The sequence below is a fragment of the Meleagris gallopavo genome, chromosome Z, assembly GCF_000146605.3.
Source record: "Meleagris gallopavo isolate NT-WF06-2002-E0010 breed Aviagen turkey brand Nicholas breeding stock chromosome Z, Turkey_5.1, whole genome shotgun sequence".
In the NCBI taxonomy this organism is placed as follows: domain Eukaryota; kingdom Metazoa; phylum Chordata; class Aves; order Galliformes; family Phasianidae; genus Meleagris; species Meleagris gallopavo.
The window spans coordinates 60,164,130-60,186,651 of NC_015041.2; the positions used below are offsets into that span (position 1 = coordinate 60,164,130).

At 43.8% G+C, this 22,522-nt stretch overlaps 1 long non-coding RNA gene across 1 annotated transcript; it reads left to right on the top strand.

Annotated features, from left to right (window-relative positions):
- Positions 1-906: 906 nt before the first annotated feature.
- Positions 907-15,467, top strand: LOC116217553. Its single transcript, XR_004162237.1, has 3 exons — positions 907-2,932; positions 10,329-10,410; positions 11,059-15,467. It is a non-coding gene; the product is annotated as an uncharacterized LOC116217553 (long non-coding RNA).
- Positions 15,468-22,522: the final 7,055 nt, after the last annotated feature.

The window sequence follows — 22,522 nt, forward strand, 5'->3', positions numbered from 1 at the left end:
ATGACTTGGGTTGGAAGGGACCTTAAAGCCCACCCAGCTCCAACCCCCAGTGGTGGACAGGTTTGCTCCCCACCAGATCAGGCTGCCAAGGGCCCCATCCAACCTGGCCTTTGAGCACCTCCAGGCATGGGGCATCCATATTCTGTCCTCATGTTCTCTGTTGCAAGGAGCTCAACTCAGTAAAGATTTACCTAGCTGTTCACTAATGGATCACAATGTTTGCAGGCAATTCTTTGTGCTTGATTGCTAATTGCTGACTGTAGGTCAGATGTGGTAGGACTCTGGCAAGTGGCAAAAGGCATGTAGCAGATGCTTGAAGGGCTTGTGCTTTTACTGAGAGCCATCACACCAGGAACTCAAAAATCCTGCCCTCAAGTCATTCATCAGTCGAGAGGCAACCTCAGGAACTTCAGTGGGGCTGCTGTATGACTCACAGTGTCAGGCGGTACATTTTCACCATAGGAGCAAAACCCTGCCTACATAATTCAATGGAAATTACGCTTTGCTATATAATTTTTCCTGGTACGCTTTTTCCTTTTAACATATTTCTGATTAAATACGCTATATTTCTTCTGCCTAAAACTTCTCAGACAAAAGATGCAATAGTCTTGCATAGTCATTGACAAGTACTTCATGTTACACATAATGGTGAATAATAGGTATCCTGCTTTGTCCCAAAAAATATGGCAAAGTACTTCTTCAGAAGTGTCTCTAATTGAAATCTCTCATCTGTGGAGAGGGAGGGAAAATAGCTCGTCAGGTTGTTTTGACCTAACTCTACAAAAGAAGCTAATGATTTCAGATGTGCTCGAACACTTTTTAAAAGTTTTGAGCATAATCATGTAAAACTAACCACATACTGGAGCTCTCAAGATGACTAATTCTCGATGAGAGGCTTACTGGTACCCTTCCTGTCTGCTTAGGGAATGTTAGCAACAAACTAAGGGAGCTTATCAGAAGAGTACCAGCAGTTCATGTTACTGCAAGCAAAAGCTTTCTCACAACAGTCCAGGTTGCATTCTCTCTGACTGCTTTGTGCCACGTTTCCATCTTTGCCAATAAGTTCTGAAAATTCCAGGCACATGGTGATCAAGGCTAGTGAGCGTGGATTCACCAAGGGGAAATCATGCATGGCCAAAGCTTCTGCAGTGAAATTATAAGTTGAGATGGATGAGGAGAGAGAGTGGATATTCTCTTCCTAGACTTAGCAAGGCCTTTGACTCTGCCTCCCCTAATCTCCTCACAGAGAAGCTGTTGAAGCTGGGTGAGTAGACAGGGAGCTACATCCAAAACTGGCTGAATGGCCAGGCCCAAACGGCAGTGGTCAGTAATGCAAAATCTAGTCGGAGGCCTAGATTTTGAGCAGAGTACCCCTGATTCAGTACTGGTCCCAGTCCTGTTTAATGTCTTCATAAACAATTTACCTTTAGTAAATTTGCAGATGACACAAAACTGAGGGTCACTCCAGTACAACAGCGACATGGAGTCATTGAAGACAGACCAATGTAGGGCCATGAAGATGATGAAGAGTCTGGAAGACCTCTCCTATGAGGAAAGGCTGGAACATGAGGAGGGAGAGGCCGCAGAAGGATCTCATCAACATCTCTAGATACCTGAAGGGAGGCTGCAAAGAAGATCATTTCAATGGCGCCCAGTGCCAGGAAAAGAGGCAAAAAGCACAAACTGAAACACAAGAGGTTCCCTTTCTACCATCAGGAACTGTGATAAAGCTCACAGAGTTTGTGGAGTCTTCCCTTTGGAGATCTTCAGAAGACTCTTGGATATGGTCCTGGGCACCCTGCTCTGAGTGTTCCTTTTGGAACAGGGGTTGGGCCACATGGACCGAGAGGGCTCTGCCAGCCTCATCCATGTTGGGATTCTGTAACATCAGAGAAGATGATGGGTGAGAGTAGGGGTGAGCATGAGTTAGGCAGCCCTGGCTGATGTGTGCAGGGGCAGCAGATGGAGAAGAAGAGCAGGGAATGTTTTTCTGGAGAATGGGAATGCAAGCAGGTCTCTTTGGAGGGGTTGAAATATGCGGGGTGCATGAGAAGCTCTCTGTGGGGGGAAGAGTGCAATAAGACATGAATAGGGCAGCTGTGTCCCCAAATAACATGAAATTTGTGTTTTCAGGAGGCATTCTGTCTGATCCTCATCACACTCTCTCCACTTGCTCTGCTGGGAAAGAAAATGCCTGAACCTTAGCATGGTCTGCCATGATTTGTCTGAAGACCAAAACTGGCTTGTGAAGGGGCCATCATTGCCTCAGTGGTGGCTAGCTGTATGCTAGACTGGCCTTAGCGCCATACCAACTAACGGCTGTTCAGTGTTGGGGAGCAGGTTTTAGAAGCAGAGACATTTGTGCACAGTGCTGGGTATGCAGCTGTGCAGTAGCTATAGAAATAAAGTACAATATATATTTACTTGGTGATGTGAAGCCACAGTAAGTGAGGGATGGGGGTGGAGGAGGCCTTTGTTACACACCTTTTATTATAATAAACATTATTTTTTTAATTTCAGAGCATTCAGCAGAGGAGGCAGTGTTTACACTGTGTTAAGGCTGAAGCGATTGCAAGGCTCAGAGCTGATAAAAACCTTCCTAGTATCAAAGGATATCAAATGGCTGCTGATTACGAGCGTGGGTGTAAATACATGGCAAACTCACTCCCTTTCCACAGAACAGACCAGTCTCCTAAGGCACTGGGAAGGATGCTGTACAAACAGCTACATATGTTGCAGAGGAGGAGTGGAGCAGGGAAAGGTCCCCATCCCGCTCAAGGAGCAAGGACTTGGTGCAATGGGAGAACAGATCCCCTGCACAGGAGCTGGTGTCCTGCTGCATAGGCTGCTGCAGCTGCTGTGATATAACCTGCCTAGAAAGACGCCCTGGCCTGGGACCCTCAGCCCACCCCTGCCTGGAGAGTGGATGCAGGTCAGTGCAGGACCCCTTTGCGCTGCTCTCGTGGTCTCTGAAAAGGAGCAGCCAGCCACGGATGTGCGCTGAGAAGCATCTTCTGCCTTGATGGGAAGCTGCAATGTGGCAGGATGAGTAATTAATTAGCCTCATGCTGCCACGGGCATTTCCAGTCCCAGCTGACAACAGACTAATTAAGAACCTCCCTGTGGTGTCTATTTTAGATAACCATTTACTTTGGTACAAATTAACAAAGGCTTCTCTAATGGTTTGTTTCACAGGCGACACATTGGATTAATTTATGGGACAAATAGTGGAAACCTGAACAGACATTTCAAGTTCCCAGCCACCAGAAGCCCAGACAGTTTTGCTGAATACTGCTCTAATTTTATCAGGGCAAAACACTTGCTCCCTTCTAATTCTGTGTGTCATGCCATTTGTTCTTAGACATTACCTTCGCCTCCAAAGGCTCTGGAAGCTGAAGGTGACCTTGCAAGTGCTGGTGGTGCTTGGGAACAGGCTGATGGCTGGGCTGCCTCATGTGTGCGGTAGCTCCATCCAACTTAGGGTGATGGAGGATCCTGGTATCAGGCCTGGCTGGGCCAGTATCGCAGTGAAGGCTGAGAACCAAACCATTTGCTGCCCCTGCAAGTCCTCTTCTCAGAGCCACCTGCCCAAAGGTGTCTAGATCACCTTTCTTCATTGACGACAGCAAGCATTTTCATGCTTTTCTACCTACACTCAATTCTCAAATATATTAATTCACAGGAAGTGAAAATGTTAGTGGGATTTTCAGCTGGCAGTGTGTTGGTGCAAATTATACTGCCATCCTCTTCTAGCTGATCCCCTAAACACTTGTGTGGCCTCCTGAAGTCCCTTGCTCTGCTGCAGTAGCCGTGGAGGGCTCCTGCCCCAGATGAGTGCAGCTTGCCAGCACTGCAGATTTGTGCCCTGGGTTACTCATTGCCTCTGCTGAGGGGGTTTTGAGGAAATAATCAGCTTCTTTGGATTTTTGTTTATTGCTCTTTTGCAATTTTAAATAGCAGTTTTCAGGTTTCTATGGATTTTGCATGCAGTGTCCCTGGGACGTGGGCTCAAGTACGCTGTGTGCCTTGGAGTGTAAGTGAATGGGATGTGTAGACATTGCAGTGGTCAGTCTCTCTAGGCTCTGAAGCTGGTTCCACGCCTATTACTTATATCTCAGAGCAGATCCTTCTGAGGGCCTAAATCTAGTCAAGACCTTGAATGCAAGCTATATCTACACTCCAAATGGCCATAACCTCTATTCGACATATTCCTCTGTAGAGGCTTGCTCAGACCCAGCAGAAGCACTGAGCTTTATGTCAGCATGTACCTAACGGTGCACCTTTGTCATTTTCAGACTCTCTGCAAGTCTCTCTGTGTTGCAACGCTGTAGTGCTCCCAACTCCATGCAGGTACAATATCACCTTCCAGACATTGTAAACAGACTGTTGAGTCCTGGGGCTTGCACTGGAGACCATGGCCATATTTCGACAGTCATGTTTTTGTACTGCAGTATGTCTCTGCCCTGAATTTCTCCTCCTCCTGCCCCCAGGAGCCAGCAGCTGCTGTGCTGTCCCGCAGCTTGTTGCAGGATCACTTCCTGCAGTGGATGGGGGCATGCACAATTCCTCCCCTTTGAATGATGCCTGCTCTTACACACAGTGCAGCATGTGTTAGAGGTGTTGCTATGGCTCTTTCTCTCATTGTAATATATTTAGCCTTAGGTCTGGAAGATGGCTCACAGCAGGCAGAGCTGGTCTAAGGTTACCTCTGAGATTGTTGCTCTGCATTTCTGGCCCGTGCAGACACTGATGCTGCAGGACCCTGCTTTGAACTTCCACTCCTTTTTATTTCTTCTAGCAGACATTTTACAGGAAGGAACACAGATGATTTCTTCACCTTCCCCCAACATTTATATTTATGGAATATGTCTCCCATACAGTTAGGAAAAGGGAATTAAATTCTGCGGGTACGACTGTGCCAGCAGAGCAAATGTTTTGCTGGTGGTAACTGTTTCCCCATTGCGCCAGCACTGAGTTTGTTCTAGCATTCCAGAAACGCCTCCAAACACTTCACTTTGTGTTCAGAATGTTCCAGGAGTGTCCCTTGCGTGAAACCGAGCTTTAGGGAGGAAGCACTGAATCCCTATGAGAATAAAGCTTTCTGGCGGGAAGAACTGTTCCTGCCGTCAGTCTCAGTCCATCACTCTCCCTGGAACTTGAGCCACCTTCTTTTTTGTGCCTATTGCTTTCTCATTTCCTCTGGCTGGGATCCCTGTTTCTTTCTGCTGAAATGCTTGGAGGGCAGGCGACTCCCTGACTGACTGCTGATGAAACGAGATCAGCTTTTGGTGCTGCTGAGTTGTGTAACAGCTGCCCACTGTCACTGCTGAGCCAATTTTGGGACAGTGTCATCAGCTTTGTCAATCCATATGTCCCCGGGAGATGTTTACAGGATCAAAGCTTAACCGCACATTAACTGGATCAAATTCCTAAATGCACATCTGAGATCTGCAATGACGAATGGCACACCCAGCTCTCAGTGGCCAAGCAAAACAGTGCCTCGCTGATTTGGGGTGAACATTTCTGTGAGTTACAGCTATCCAGATAGATTGTCCCTCTTTCCCTGCAGTCCTTACCTGAACATATGTGAATAAGCAAGACAATTTTTAGTGTTCTTTTTGTATATTTTCTTTCTTTTTCTTTTTTTAAAAATTAAGCTTGCATTTATCAAGATTGTGAAAAACATCTCATAAAAGACCACTGTGAGTAATATCAAGGTTTTAGTTTCACAGTGCAAGTGCAAAAAGGCCTGGTGGAAACCTTCAGAGGTAGGTTGTAGCTTTCTAATAATAAAAATGTCTTATTCAGTGTGGATGTGGGACGCTGTGTCCTGGAGGATGGCCTGTTATTACCTGAACAGCAGAGCCTCCTCCCATCAGGCCATGCCCTGCATTACAACCTCTGCAGATGGATTTGTTCCTGAACAAGTTCTCAAGTTCCTGGTGCTGGTGGGTCAGCACCGCACAGACAGTGCTGGACTCTGGGTGGCTTCGGCCAGTATTCTGATACCATGCAGCTGACAGGCAGGATTTGGAGCTTAGATGGCTCCTTGTTTGCATGGGTTTGCACAGGCAGCTGGGTAACTGAAACAACATGTGCCTCAAATGCCTCATCTGCAAAGACTGTGGAAAAGATCTGTGGAAAAGAAAGTGTCAGGACTGAGTTTGGCCATATTTCTCTGGATAATCACAAAAAGCAGGATCAGTTTAACTCACTTAATTTTGCTGGTTTATTCTAGTTACATTAGTGTACAATATTCATCTTTCGTAGTTCAGTAGTGACTTAGACTTTTCATTCTAATAGTAGCTTAATTTTGTCAATTAGCTTAGTATTTCTTTAACTGACTTAATTTAAATAAGAAACCAACATGTCTGGCGTGAAATTTGCAGAGTGATTGAGATGCAGGCCTGCTCAGAGGCCACAGTCCAACAGTAGCTCTAGGTCACTTGTCAACATGCTCAGATGCTGAGCATCTGCAACATGACAGCTGCCTTCAGGGCAGCCAAAGCAATTAAAGAAATATTAATGTTTTTTTATTATTATTATTTTAACTGTCTCATGCTGTGACAAAACTAAAAACCGCACCTTGGCTGAAAGTAGTACATTTATCAATTGATGTAAGCATCTCTGCTAAGGTCAGTTGGTGTCATTTGATGTGTATTTTTTTTTCTCCAGACCCTCCAGTTAATCATGAGATTAACTCCTTGAAATTTTTTTTGACTTTGGAAAGCAAAGATAACTTTGGTTGGTTGGTTGGTTGCATTTTTCCAGTAATACGTGGGTTATAATAGCAAGTATCATCCCAGTATTCTCGGTGCTTTTGGTCTACAGATTTCTTTGTGGAAATTGCCAGAGTTGTTATTATTATTTTTTTCCCCAAGAATAAGCTGTTTGTTTCAGGCTGGACAAATTCCAGCTCAAGTAATTGCACTCTGCCCCAAAGGTCCAATTAATTCAGGCATTCATAGCACACAGTGGTTACACACGGATGGTGAACAGCTGCCCTTGGCCTCATGCACATCTCAGCAAAGCATGCGGCACTTCCCTTGTGCTATCAGGCCTCAGCAGGCCCCATTGGCTGTTGCAGCAGGTCTAAATGGCTATGGCAGGCTCAAATGACTATAGTAGGCCCAAATGGCTGTAGAAGGCCCAAAATGGCTTTGGTGCCTGAAGCAAGGTTCTTGTACCACAGCCCTCCTTGTCCTGCTGGCTGCCCTGCTCACTGGGGAAGTGGAATAAGGTCCTACAAGTTGGCAGCTTTTTGCCAGGACTCACACAGCATGGTTTTTTTCAGCATGCCTGAGACATGCCTATGTTTGATGCTTCTGAAATAATTAGTTATGTCCTGCCCTCCTCGTGATGCTGGCCTGCGCTGCTGTCCATCTGTAGGGAGGCGAGCATCTGTAAGGGCTCATCTGCCTCTCTGCAGGGTCCCAGGGCTGCTCAGAGCCCAGCTTTGAGTCAGCAGCTCCTTTGCCCTGTGACAGGTGGGAGCAGGCACTGTGGCCGGTCTTTCTTTTGGGACAGCATTTTGGGGATATCAATATCTGTTTCCAGGATGAACTCCTGCTAGTCAACAGAGAGGCATCTCCCTATGTCTTATTTCCTCTTCCTCGCCATGTCCTCTATGCAGCCTTACTTTTCCCCATCTGCCTGTCCCATTATCCATCCTTCACTGTGCCTGTCTGACCCAGATCCACATGACTTTGACAGGCTACCATTCACCTGCAGCACTACAGAAGGCTGATGCCATTTCCTATTTTTACTTTCTCTAAATGACAGCCACTGCAGACCACACTGCAGAGGCCTGGCCTGCAGCTCTGCACCATGCTTGCCCACCAGCTTTGCACAGAGTTTTCATGGCCACTGCTGCAGGCATACTCTGTGCTTCAGGCTGTGCCTGACCAGATTGTGGCCCCATTAAAAAAAAGTAACCGTACCTTGTCTAAAAAGGGTACATGGAAAATTGCACTTGTATGGAAAGGAGAATGCCAGAATATGCATAATACATATTTTGAATTCTCTTCTCCCCTTGTCCTCATCTCCTTCTCTTTTGCTTTCAGCAGTAGTGCAAGGAGTGAGGTTATCTGCCTCATGACACGTTTGCTGTTTGCAGCATGAGTGTGCATGTGCTCCCCTCCCAATGCACTGAGAGTTTCACTTGCTCAAGCAGGCTCCAATAATAGTTTTAATCATATGAAGTCCCCCATTTTCTTCACTCTCAATCATTATTTTTTTCTTATTTAATGGCTGGATAAGCAACTATTAACTGCATTTCTTCCATGTGCTTGCTTTTCTGCTTAATGATAGTGATATCCTTTTATGTAGTGCTTTAACACATGAAGTTGGGGTGGTGGTGGTGGTTGTATGTTTTATCTTGTTGGCTGATTTCCCTGGTGCTGGCAATGCATCTAATCATACACCCATTGCAGGCACCAAGGAGCGGCACTTCTAGAGGGCTTTGAAGGCATTTGCAAACTGCATCATTGGCAATGCCAGAAGTTAGTTTGCTTGTCTTAAAAGGCAAATAAAAAAGGCTTAACTCAGAGGGATCCAACTGGACACCAAACTTTCTGAACTAGAGAAATTCTAAATTTAAAATTTGGAATGAAGTAAATGTCAAACTTTGAAACTTTCTTAAGTCCTCGGTTTCCATTCTGAAAGGCCTTCCTAAATGTCTAAAACTCAAAATATGTGGTTTGTACTGATGTGACCAAGTTTTCCACTTGGGTGTTCACACTCTTAAGTGGAGGAAAATATTTGAATGTTTAATATATTGTTCAGTAAAAATTGCTTATATAACCTGAAATTGTGCAATCGATGCAGCTCATGCATTTCAGAATCTACCTGACTCTGAGAACTTGAGTTCCCAAAATTGGTCCATTCAATACTGGCTGCTTAAATGTCAAAAGCATAGTTCCTTTAATGAAAGAAATAAAAAATGGGGTCAGAGCTGTTTGGGTATGTAAGAGAAAGTAGTCCTTTCACCAACATTTGAGCTCCCCCAGCAGATGTACATCCAGCTGTGCTGGCACTGAGAAGCCCCCTGTGAGGAAGCATCTCCTAGCATTTGTATACATAGAGGTGAGACCCAGTCCCGCGATCCACAAGATGGATTTAAAATTCATACTGCCTTTACCTGCAGGGAGCAGGAGATTAATGGGCTACTGATGGGGAAAATGGCAAAGCCCCTTTGGATAGGAGTCCTGCTGTCACTGTCTTCAAAAGCATGTAGTTTAATGCCTTCCCCTCCTCAGGGTGGTTCTTGCTTTTTCCTCCTTGTCTTCCTGCTTTTATGTGTGACTACTGCTGCCAATGCAACTGGTGCCTGCTCTCTACAACTCCTGCTGCCCTCTGATTTCTGTCTTGAGCAGAGCAGTATCAAAAGCATAGCAATCATGGTCACAGGCCAATATTGTTTGGTGGTGCAGCTTTGAAATAACAGCCTTGGTTTCTCACTTTGCTTAACAGCCTCTGTTTCTGACCTGTTTGACCCAGGGTTTCCATGGCCGGTGAGCTCATTGCTTGTTTTACTTGGTGTCTCTCTGCTTGATTGTTTCTGCTTGACCTTTCCAGCTTCTCTTGCTGCTTTACCGTCAGCCAGCCAAGGGGCAGGTGCTGAACAGGAGCAGGCTGGGGATGTAGGAAGTTCAGCCGATGTGTGTGCATCCCTGCAGTAGCATGAGGTGTGGCAAGAGGATGGGCAGCTTGCTGGTTGAAGGGTCTTGGAGAGCCCCAAGGACTTGCACCAGGGAGCGTGTGCCAGGGAGTATTATTCCACATCCAGAGATAAAAAGCTGCAGATACAATTGTGCTAGAAAGTATTTGTTTGTGATTTCCCTTCCAGTTGTTACCCAGAGAACTCTTCAGGGCCAGCACTGCAAAAACTCAATTTTGCAGAAACTCAATTATTTCTGAAGGTGGCTGCATGCTATATATGTTTTTGTTTGTTTGTTTGTTTGTTTATTATGATGCTGGTCTAGATGTTTAGATTCTGTATGTCCTTTCATGTCCAGGAGATGGGATGTGTGTAGTTTTCCTCAGAGATAATTCTAGTTTTAAAATACTTTAAATTTGTTTTTTTTTTTCTTATATTTATTCTTTTGCTCTTAATTATTTTTCTTTCTCAGCTAGCTTAATGGAGCAGTTATGGAAGCTAAGCTTTACTTTCCAAGTCTGACTCAATTCATGTTCACATACTGGTGTGCCATGCTACCATCTGACAGCTGCCTGCAGCTCACATCAAAATGAGATGGTGGTTCATGTGCAGTGCTTGAGGCTTATGGGAAATCAAAGAAAACTAAAAAAACCTCTAATTTCACCTGCAGGTGAAACACTTGTTTGAGTGCCAAGAAGAGGGATGGGAGATGATCAGATGATGCTCTCTAACTGGGAGATGTCCTTATATCTGTGAGTAAATTCACTTTCCTTCTCAGGTCAGAATGTGACTTACGTTACAGGATGTGTCTCAGCAATTGGGCACTGCCAGATTTGTGGTTTAATACTGCGCTTTTAGAATACATATGTTGTCTTCAGAGCTTGTCTGTAATCAGAATATTGCTGATTTTATTCCTTGATTTGAAGTTACTAAAAAACTAGTCGCTCTAGGAGATAAGAAAGTTAGAAAGAAAAGACTTGAATAGGCAATCCAGGGAAAATAATCAGCAATGACAGAGCTCCAGGAAACAGGAACTCCCCTGGGAAAATGCCTTTTCAATCACATGCATCTTTTCTCAGGCAGAGATTCAGTTCTGCCTGCTGCAAAAATACCAGCCTGCGCCTTCATTCCTTAATGCATGCAGGTATTAGGGGATGCTGCCTGGTTTTCAGAGGCAAACAAACTCAGAGTTTGCCACAGTGAGGATCTGCTCTGAGTGAAGAAAAAGCTGAGCAGAAAAACCCACCTCACGTGGAATTTGCCCATCTCCTTACTGCTTTGTCCTCACAAGTTTTATTTAGAGATACACAGTTCGCATGCCAGCTGTCCCCTGTGAGTGGTGAGCGGCAAATGGAACTCACCCCAGATAAGCAGTCCTGATTATTTCCTTCTTCTGCTAGATCTGTCCTCACACAAGAGGATCAAAACATGGTACGCCTTGTGCCTGGGGGACAGAGATGGATCTGGGAGTGGATCTGCAGCTACTGTAGGGAAGGTAACGTGTGGGGTAAAATGATGAAGCCTAGGACGGACCATTTTGTTCAACTTGCAGTTCTGCTGTGACATCAGCAGGCTCTGACAAAAGGGAATACAAAGGGAGTTGATGTTTATCCTGACTGTCCAAACTCTGGGAAACCCCCCTAGCAGTGCTGGTGTTAATTAGTAGCACAAGCTGCGTGTGATTCTTGCTTGTACCCCAGGTAGGTTGGTCATACAAAGTCTTGCTCATTGCTTGCTTGTAGATCTTCATCTTTCATTTTATGGCCTGCCAGAGTAGGAGTTGTTGCTCACAGAGCTTCCAGGGAGCATCGCTTCAGTCTCAAAAACAAGGTGGTCACTTGACTGGAGTGGAAGTGAGGCCAAAAAGCTATGTCTCTGTATTACAGTAAAAACACTTGGTCAGTCTGTGGTATAGGCTCTGTGCTGTGCAAACAGTGAGAATCAGAGAACCAGCACCACTATCAGAGCGAGAGATATTTATTTGGCACACATAATGCATTTGGGGTCCAGAGAGAGGTGAATTAATGCAATTATTACTTCCTCTTGAAATATCTAAAAGTAGTCCCTACCGACTTGGTGGTACATATTGTCTGTGGCTTTACAATATGCAGTGGACTGTGGCAAGAGATTTCTGTGATCCTGTTAAGTCCAGATGCCTTCTGTTGGACTTCCCTGTGAAAGCATGCCAAGACACTGGAAAGCATGGAGAGCACACCACGTGATTTCTGTTTCTTTAGATGACTCCTGCAGAGCTAATCCTTGATCTGTCTGAGATTATCACCTATAAAATGAGTTAATATTTTCCTTCCTGTCAGCATTGCAGGTTCTTTGATAGTTGAGTGCAGCGGTAGATCAGTTTCATCCACGAGCTCATATGGCTTGCTAATTCATCACTGCAACAACTAAAGGCAATAATAACACTGTGAATTTATAACCAACCTCAGGGAGTCTTTCACCTTTCAGCATGCAATCCACTGCAAAACTATACTAATTCAGTAATTCATGCTAGGCAGATGCTTTTCCTGCATGAGACTAAAAAGGTCCCACACTAAAAAATAATCCAAACTCTCTTGAAATGGATAAAACTCTTCTACTGATGCAAGAGATGCCAGCGTTTTCCAGCCATTATCCAGGTGGAACTGAAGGAGCTGGTCAGTGCACAGAACTCTTTGGCTAAATGCTCTCTGTTGGTACACCATCTCTCCTGTGTCTGTGTTCACATCTCCGGCAAGACTTTGAACCTGGTTGCCTTGGGTATCAGCCAGACTCAAGGGACATAATAATACCTCTGAAATGGGTAGTTTTTCCATTTTGAACTGCTGCTAGCTTTGTTTTTTGAAACAGCTTAATCCTGGCTCCCCAGGAAAGCCTGGATTTCTAGGATGTGGGAATCACGTCTGAGCCTAGTCTTGGCTACTCATTGAAAACTCTGAGGAGAGGCAGATGATGAAGTGTTCCTTGCACTGAGCCTGCTCTGGTGCCCAGCAGTCAGAGCTGGTCTCTGCAGCATTTCACACCTTAGCTGGAGAGCAATTTAGGGTGAACTATTCATTAAGAATTTTTGGGGGAGAAAATCCTCTTCTCTCACTTCTTTAATGAATGACACAGATATCAGTGCTTTGCCTGAGCATATGTGATACAAAACATCCTGTGCTTCAGATCCCTGAATGATTTCATGTAAGCCATGCCCTGTTTGGTTTGTAGGGACTGGACAATGCCAAATGCTGCTTTTCTTTTTATGTGTGTTTCATCTTTGGTTGTTTTATAAAATATGCCTGTGTCGGTACTTAAACGTGTTGGAATATGCTGGGCTTGCTCAGTGATAAAAAAAATACTCCCTTAATTCTTTGTTGCTGTTCTCATTATAAAGTAATTGATAAGTTTGTATTTCAACAGTGAAGCTCACCTCATTATTTTTTAGTATTTAGGTGGATTTGTTGCTGGTTGCCTTTTTTCAAGCTCAGTAGGAGGATATGAAGCGCACTGACTTATATGTAACTCTTCAGCTGAAACAAGTCAAGAAGATTAAGTGGAGATCGAAGCTGCTGATTTTACTCCACGTGCAAAGTGTTATTCTCAAAAGCTAAAGCTACCTCAGCAAATAGTTTGACATCCATTGAAAGAACAAATTAAGGTTTTTTGATGTGGACATTAAGAAAAATGATATATCAGTTTCCCAGATTACCAGGAAAAAAAAGAATGAAAGAAGCTAATTGCAAGGTGGTATAATGCAAGAAATGTAGAAAAGTTGGCAGTACGTACCTCATACTTTCCATATACAAAGTGGTATACAGAATGGAGGCGCTTTGTATATCCATGTAAGCCTTCACAGGTATAGAGATGCCTTTCTTTTTTAATCTTCTAATGCTTCTCTGAAAACCAGGGAAACCTTGTCCAGATTTTTCCTGGAAATGACATTTCACTTTCCCTACTCAGATGAAAGAAGAAAGTGAACTTCTTCAAGTTCTCATGATTGACCTCTAAGAAAATTGTTAGACACAAACAGGAAACATGTCCCTACTCTCACACCATGCCTAGGTGAACTTCTGTGTCACTCACATCCTTTTCACACATTCTGTTTAATAAATGCCATTGTTTAAGGTTGTTTTAGTTAAATTAGGTCACATGTCTTTTAAATCCTGGAAAGATGAGCAGCAAATGGATGACGCGGTGAGGATGTGCCAACTCTTTATTTCTGGCTGTGCACTTGTCCCACCTCAGTGGTATCTCTCTGTCTTATGTTCCTGCTAAAAATAATTTGGATCACTTTTTTGTCATTGTTGGCAAAACTGTTGTCTCAGAAGACATGAACACTTCTGCACTGAACTTAGAGCGCACAGAGCATGGAGAAAGATGTGACCTTTGTCACAAAACAGTCCTCTTGCCTTGCAGTTTCTATGCATGCAATAATGGGCTGTTTCAGGGAGTAACAGTAGAGACAATCTTCCATACGCAGTGGTTAAAAACTGTTTCCACTATCCTACCCTCTACTGCTTAAACTGAAATCACAGATAGATTTTCAAGTTAGTATTGCACTGGCATAGCAGGATCCCGTTATAGCTGTTGTCCTCCCCTGCAGGCACCCATGCAATTATGATTCATGTCCTGTGCACATTTTGGACAGTCCTCAGAACTTAAGAGAAGAAAGAGTAGTTTGTTGGTCTTCTTTCTACAAGTCATCTGTGGCTGACACTTGGATGAAAATGAAGACATCTGAACTAATAAAAATTAGATGACCCAGGGTGTGGTGAGGAACCTGACTACTTTAGGCTAGATACCTAAATTGTGGATGGATTATATTAACAGGCATGAATCCTGTTTTTGTTTTCATATGTTGACCAAATCAGCTTAGCATCACGGTAATTCAGCTTACCCATGCATGTGTGGATGGAGAACGAGATCTTTAAATAGTTAAAGATTTGTAAAGATGGGGTATAAGATAGGTGGTGTCTCAGTGACTTTCATCTGTTACCTACTTACTGCTTGAATGCTTCTTTCAAGACTTGTCTGCCTACTTCTTATCCTTCAAATCTGACTGTACTGGAGTTTAAAGGAATGCTTTGTGAACCTACCAAAAACCCAACAACTTGAGTTTTTAATTTCAATTGGTGTCAATATGTACTTAAACTTACAAATGCAGCAAAGCAAGGAACACTTGTTTTTTTCTCTTAGTTCTTTTCAAATGGGTAACTTTTTGTGTGCTGATCTGTTCATGTCAGTAAATGGAGCCAAACTTCATCTGTTGGAGGCGGCCTCATTTTCTGGAGTGCAGGTGGTTCCAGAAGCCTCTGCTTTGTCCCCTGGCAGAGACACGGAGACATGCCTGATTTAATGCTGGCAGCTCACTACATTCATATGCATGTCATCAGTCTTATTGTTTCTTCATTTTGGCCTTTCACACACCACCAGGAGGGAAAGAATTTATTTCAGTGAAAAATGCGATTCTGGAAATGTAAATTATCAGCAGGCTGCAGGCATGCCTTGCTCTTCCCTAAAATTAATTGTAGCTCGCTTTTATTTAGCACATGGTATTGTCCATTTAATTTAGCAGTGAAGTTTTAGAAGGATTTCTGGAGCATGGTTTACAATTTCATTATCCACTTTCAAGAGCAAAAAACAGCATAAGTGAGCAAACATTTAATTCAGCAGCAGCAGAGAACATGCCAATTAAGCAGCGATAGAGGAACCCGACTAAGCCATTTCAGAAATTGCTTCTCAGACTTGAAGTGTGCATTCTTCAAATAAACATTGGTACTCTTTTCCCAGGAAGAAACATTTAGTATTTATCATCAACCTTAATGGGCCTGTGAAAATTATATTGGCCAATGACAAGATTGCAGTAGGATTGAAGTAGTTTTGAGATGCGGTTATGTAACTTTCTTCCTGTTGCATAAAGTCTTCCTAATTTCAGTTTATCTAAAGAAAAAAAATATTACAGAACATTCAACTTACTTATTCATAGATTAACTGTGGTGGATCTTGTGCAGACAATACAATCAGGAGTCTTCACCCAAGTCTGCTGAGATCCATGCTAAGAAATGTAAGTTTTCTGATTTTTTTTTACTGTATATTCAAAAAAAGAGTCAGTTATCTAAGACACAACTGCTTCATGAAGCATATAAAGTTATATATTTGTACATAGACTTTGTGCTAATACATACTAACATGCTCTTTTTAGCTGGAAAAATAACTTTTTTTCTGAAATGTGCTAATGTTTGTTGTGAAACCTCTCTTTTTATTGAAGCCCAAAATTTCCTGTGCAGCTGTCTTTTCATTTTTTCCCCCACTGGAAGGAAGAATTAACGTACTATTCAGAAAGGAAGAACCTCTCAGAGGTTCCATCAATGTGAGTGGCACAGCCCTTTGCCCTCAGGAGAGAATGAGGACTCCTCTCTGGTTTGGTTTGGTTTGGTTTGGGCAGAGGTGACACCTGCATTCCTGGACACCACATCTCTTAGTTCTTTACCTAGGTGGAACCCTCTTAGTCACAGTGAACGAAATCTGCAGGCTGCAGCCCTGTGTGGTTTACAGCAAAGCATATGAGTAGAATGGACTACCTTTTCAGCTGGCACATCACTCCTGACAGTTGTCACCAATAGCATAAAAATGGAAACCGGGGTTAAAATGTTCATGTTGTTCAGTGTATTTCTGTGTCCATGACATACCCAAGCAGCTCTACTATCTGCTCAACATTCACTAAGGGGGAGCTTGTTGGTTTGACCTTACTGACACTGATAGGATTATTTGCCCCACTGAAGGGCATGTGGGCTATTCGTATAGGTCTGGGCATTAATCTGCTAGGGGGCTTCCCATTCCTCCCCCTTTTCTTGCACTACAGATTTCACCTCCTAGCATTAGGCATGCTCTGCCTGCTACAAAATGTGTTGTCCAGCCACAGTTACAGCTGGAAAATGATAGTGCAGAAGACAGAGTGTGTTATCATGTGCCTGAGAGCCTCTAGAAATGTGAAGCTACAGCTGGATGACTGCAGCTGTTGCAAAAAGATAAGTATGGCTATCAAACTGCCTAGCTAGCCAAGTATTTAAATAGTATGGGCTCTTTTTTTTTTTGCCTGTATTTGAGTTATGCTGCTGGCATTGAGCTCGTGCTTTATGACGAAAACCAGTATATATTTAGTCTTAACTGCAGTTCATCATTTTTTAAATATTTCAGTGAATTTTGGTTACTTTGCTACTTGAATCAGCATAAGTAAGGAGTCAAAACACCATTTGGAAAAGAGGACTAGGAAGAAATCTCAACCAAAAAAATCAGTATGTTGAGTAAAAACATATTGTTGTACTGTTTGTAATTACTAACAGAGATTTTAAGACTAAAGTCACACCAAAGAATGAAGTAAACACTCTCCCTGTCTGCTGGCAATATTCTGCTCTCAGCTGCTGTTATCATTTGGAAATAATCCTCATCTGAGTGGAAGAGAATACCTTCTGCTGCACCTCAGTGTGAATGCTGTCCTCTTGTTCTTCCATGTGATGACTTGTCACAGGGGAAGAAGCTCAAGGAGCTCACTGCATATGTTCTGCCATCTTACCAAGTTCAGAAATTGCCTTCAGAGCAGTTCCGCATGGTCACAAATCTGTACTCAGTTAAAAGATTGTTGTGACATTATTATTAGAAATCACTGCAGCAACAGCTTGCCAAATGAACCATTAAAAGCAAACCAGATTCACTGAACCACAATAAAATTCATTAAAGCTTGCTTTGGGCAACATATGGTCTTTGAAGGTCTTTATCTTTTTAACCATTCATTTCTTCCAGTATCTGTGGCAAAACCTTCTACTTCTCTGAATGTAAATACTAATAATATATTCCTTTTAGTGACATGATCATTTGGTGGTGTGTCATTGTTAAATCAGCCTATAGATGTACATAATTGTGAATTAGGTGGCAGGAAAAAAAGGCTTCTAAAGTAAATGTTATGTTCTTTCTGCTTGGGGAAATCTGCATAAAACTTTTTGCTTGTTGGTCTTCAGGCTGAAGTTTCATAGATGCAAAGCCATTTTTACTTCTGATGGCAAAACAGAAGGTCCAAACCCAATCCTTGTAAGATTTCAATTTTCAACCCACTGTGCAAAATGCAGGCAGTAGTACCTTGCCTGTGCTTTGAAGCATATGCCAACACTGCCGTCTAGCTTCTGCAGAGGCTTTTGTATGTTATTGCTTCATTTTAGCTGATCACATTTACGTGCTTTGTAGCTTTATCAAGCCACTGGCAGTGGCCAGGGCAGCGTAACATTGGTTTCTGTTCAGATCTATGTATTCCTTTCCACCATGATATATTAAATGCACACAGTGTCGGATGAGTGATGGCAGATGATTGCAGCAAACAGGGGAAGAAACCTGTAGTAGCAGTAAAACCACCCTGCTTGCATTTGAAATAAAGAATTGCAGCTCTTCGGTCCAAATTTTTATGTGATTTTTGGCAGCACCACCACTCAGACAAGCCAATCCTATGTCTGTTCTGTGTTTTTAATCAGGAAGCTTTGCTAATGTCTCCCAATACATACCATGTTTGTTTCTGGTGTCTTCTACTGTGCTGTGTCTCTCTCTTACCCTTTTTCCTGCTCCTGTGCCATCCACCCTTTTTTGTCTTTCACCACAAAACCTGCAGTACTGTCTTTAGGACTATATACATTTCATGGGCAGTCAATACCAAAATTTTTAAAAAATTGGTAGGCATCCTTTTACCAAGATGTGAGTGTGTGTATATTTACCAAAATCTTTATACCAAAATATTTATACTGCTTTTAGAATTCAGGTAATCTTGCGTGAAAAACAGACAGGACAATAAAAGTATACAGTTATTGAGCAGACAAAGGGCACTGTTCAGCTGTGGCTTGAACTTGAGTAATTCCTGCATTTTCAAACAATCTGTAATGCAGGAATTAAGCAATTATATCCCTGCTTCCTTGCTGTTATAATTTGGGAGAAATCGTTTATCACCAGTAGATTAAGGTGATTTAAGGCAGAACTCAACCCACCATTTTCTGCTTGGCTGATTATTTTATTTCCATTTTTTGACATTTTTTCAACTTTCTTCATTAAATAACTCAGCTACAATGTTAGTTATGCTTACATAGTCTTGTCAACCTTGTAATTAACACGTATCCATGGGTACTAACATGAGGCATGGATGTATTTGAAAGGGAATCCTTTGTATCTGCAGAAGCAGCTATTAGTGTGACTGCATTCCTGGATGAATCAATTAATCATTTCATTAACTTAAAGTGCCTCTTAGCGATGCTAATCAAAAGCATCAAAATCAGAGTCTTCCCAAACAATCTCCTGAAACCTAAGCAAACAAACAAAACACCTCATGACTAACAAACATGCATGTTTCTGTCATAAATAGGGCAACCCTTTATTTAAAAAATAAATAAAAAGATCTGAAGGGTGTTTCATCAGCATTATGAATATGTTCCTTTAGGGATGAAAGGCATAAGAACAACCATCTCAGGTGATAGCATCAAATGGTTAAATACTGCCTAAACATAGTTTTTGCTTGCTGTACCACTTTGGACAGGAAATGTTTTCTGCTCTTTACTGGGTAAAGAGAGCTGACTGCTGCCAGCTGGATGCTAAGCATGGGTCCTTCCTGCAACACCTTGAATGCAAGCATAAGGGATTTGCATGTGTTCCTTTAGAAAGGGGATCTCAGCTTATAAATAAATAACAGTCACCAAAACTGCACAGGAACTGAATTTTTAACACTGCTAATGATGATACATTGAGATTATATTGTGTTATATCAGGAGACTAGATATCTACTGAAGGTCTCACTTACCAGGAACCTAATCCTGGACAAGGACCCCTATGGCTTTGGCCTCATGACAATGCATAAGTTCTGGGCAGAAGATTAAATTCACAGTGAAGATTTTCTACAATGCAACAAACAGCTGAATCTAAATCACTGGTTTCTGGGATTTCTGTCCTTACATGGATCTCTTCGCTGCAAGGTTTGTGAAGCTCTTGAGACACAGTTTTCAACCTGCAGAACATCACACTGCTTTTTTAGTTCTTTTTTAGTTAGGATAGTACAGTAATTGTGGATAATCTTTCTGCCTCCTTGTTGTTACAGGGCAATAGCGTATTCAGCTGCAGGAAGTTTCTGGGCATCTCGTATCTTTGATGTGAGCAGCTGTGGGCTCACACTTCCAGTGATCAGGGACAAGTAGCAGCTCCAGCTTTTTGGGGACTACTGCAGATGCTTCCTTCAGCACACGTCTGCCACTCACTGGGAGCAGGGGAACTGCATAGATTGGGAAGCAATGATGTGGAGTGCTTCTCCATCTGGTGGCTGCTCACTGGTGAAACAGCTCTGGGTGGTGGATGCTCAACCTGTCTGTCTGCGTAAAAACCTTTGTCACGGCACTGCTGAACCCATGACAGTTTTCATGTATTTGTGAGGATCTATTAAAAATAACAAACAAACAAAAAACTACACACACACACACACACACAACAAAAACAAAAAAACAAAAAACAAAAAAACCAACACAAATCGAATGGTCTAAGCCTCTGATTGATCTCTTTGCCACTTCAGTGGCTGACAAGGAACTGTCCTCAGCCCACAGCCTCCATCTCCCATTTGACTGCCCTACTGCCAGAACAGCACCCACCTCCCCATGGGGTCTGAAGGCCAGGTATAGTGTCACGCCTCCTGCTCTGCTGCCAATGGAGACGCCAAAAGACCCAATGGCTTGGGGAGCAAAGCCTGAAGAGGTTCACAGGTCTGGTGAGGTGAATCAGCACAGTGCATGGTTTGAGAGAGGAATCATCAGTTTCTGCTCTTCCCATCCATGCAGAAAAACACCTGGCCTCATGAGTCCCTCCTGTATTTGAGCTTTTCACTAGGTGCTGTGACAAGAAATTGATTATGTTTAAGCTGGACAGACTTCTTTATGGTTGTTTGAACAATAATGAACAATATTGAACAATAATGCAACAAATCCCTTGCGCCTGTCCCAGTTCTCTGTGCCCAGCCTCCACTGTTTTCTCTTGGAAAATGTGGAGAGCAATGAAAATTATAGCTAAATACTTTGGATTGATATTCTCTTTGCTGTGCTGCCTCCCCCACCAAGAGCACTTTCAGCTACCCATCTGGTGACTCAAGTCACAGGACTCCAAGTGGCTCCCAGCTTACCTAAGAAATGACATGCACAGTGCATTTAGGAAGTAGGCCAAATGAGAACCATCTGCATCAGTGTTCCTCCTGTTATATTATCAAGAGAAGCAGATAAGTGTCCTGGGGGCAACAATGGATGTAGTTAATGATTTCAGCCTTAGCTCCTAGGACAGGACTAGTGTGTGTGTCCCAGGTGCAGCAGTTGGCACAACTAGTACAAGTAAAGCAAAAACAAGCACCAACACCAGGACTGCTAGTCACAGCATATATCTGGTATTGGCAAGCCGAAGTGTTAGCACCACTGCCAGACCCCATGGGGAAACACATCTGCAGAGGAATGTAATTTGATAGCAAACTTTTAGGTTAGCTGGCTGGTAATACTTCTGCCCAGCAAATGGGCAAGGATACGGATGGGTAGAGAGGTCTGCCTGGGTGTATGGAAGAGTGGAGTATCTGTAGGATGACAGCAGAAGCACATGTGCATTTGGGATGACACCAAGCTCATGATATGAAACCAATGAGCACGAGCTCTGCCAAAAAGGACATGGGGTACTGGTAGATGGCAAGCTGAACATAAGCCAGCAGTGTGCTCCTGTAGCTCAAAAAGCCACCTGTATCCTGGGCTGCATCAAATGAAACACAGCCAGCAAGTTGAGAAAGGTGATCCCATCCCTCTACTCTGCACTGATGAGATCTCAATTGGAGCACTGTATCCAGATGTGGAATACTCAGGACAGGAGAGATGTGGACCTGTTGGAGTGCAACTACAGGAAGGCCACAAAAAATGACCCAGGGGATGGAACTACCACACCTATGAGGACAGGCTGAGAGAGCTGGGACTGTTCAGCCTGGAGAAGGCATCAGGGAGACCTGAGAGTGGCCTTTTAGAATCCGAATGGGATACAGAAGGTGACAGACTTTCAGGCAGTGCCTGCTTCGAGAGGAAAAGCAAAAATAGCTTTAAATTAAAAGAGGGTAGACATAGACTAGATATAAGGAAAAAGTATTTACAAAAAGGGTGGGGAGGCACTGGCACAGGTTGCCCAGAGAGATGCTAGATGCCCCATCCTTGAAGACACTCAAGGCCAGGCGAAACCCAGCTCTGGCACCCTGATGGGGCTGTAGCTGTCCCTGTTCATTGCAGGGGAGTTGACTAGATGGCCTTTAATGGTCCCTTCCAACTCAAACTAATGTATGTTTGCACAGTTCTATACACAGACGCTGTGGAAGGCTGCCTGCTGACTGCAGCCTCACTCTCTCTGCCTGCCTCTCCCTCCCCGACACACGATGTAACAGATCAATAAAGAGCGGACTTTTTTTGAAGTTTGTCGTTTTTTCACGAAAGCAGCTCAGCCTTTATTCGCCCAGTTGGCCGCGCATTTTCTCCCGTCCTCCGACGGCTCCCTCGGAAACCATGCCGCCGTCCTCCCGCTCCGCCTATGGCAGCCGAGGCACCGCCAGCTCGCTCTGCAGCTGCCGCCGCGCCGCCTCCCGCGCCCCGTACAGGACGTAGCCCCAGGAAACGCAACACCACAGCGGCCAGCACCTAGGAGGCCAAAGGTTAGCAGCAGCCTCAAGCCGCCCCTCCCGGCACCCCTCAGCCTCCACGCACCAGGCGGTAGAGCGGGCGCGGATCCCGCCGTCCCTGCGGGTCCATGGCGGGCAGCCGGCCGAAACCCAGTCCGCCCGCCGCTTCCATACAGCGGTACAGCGCAGCCGCG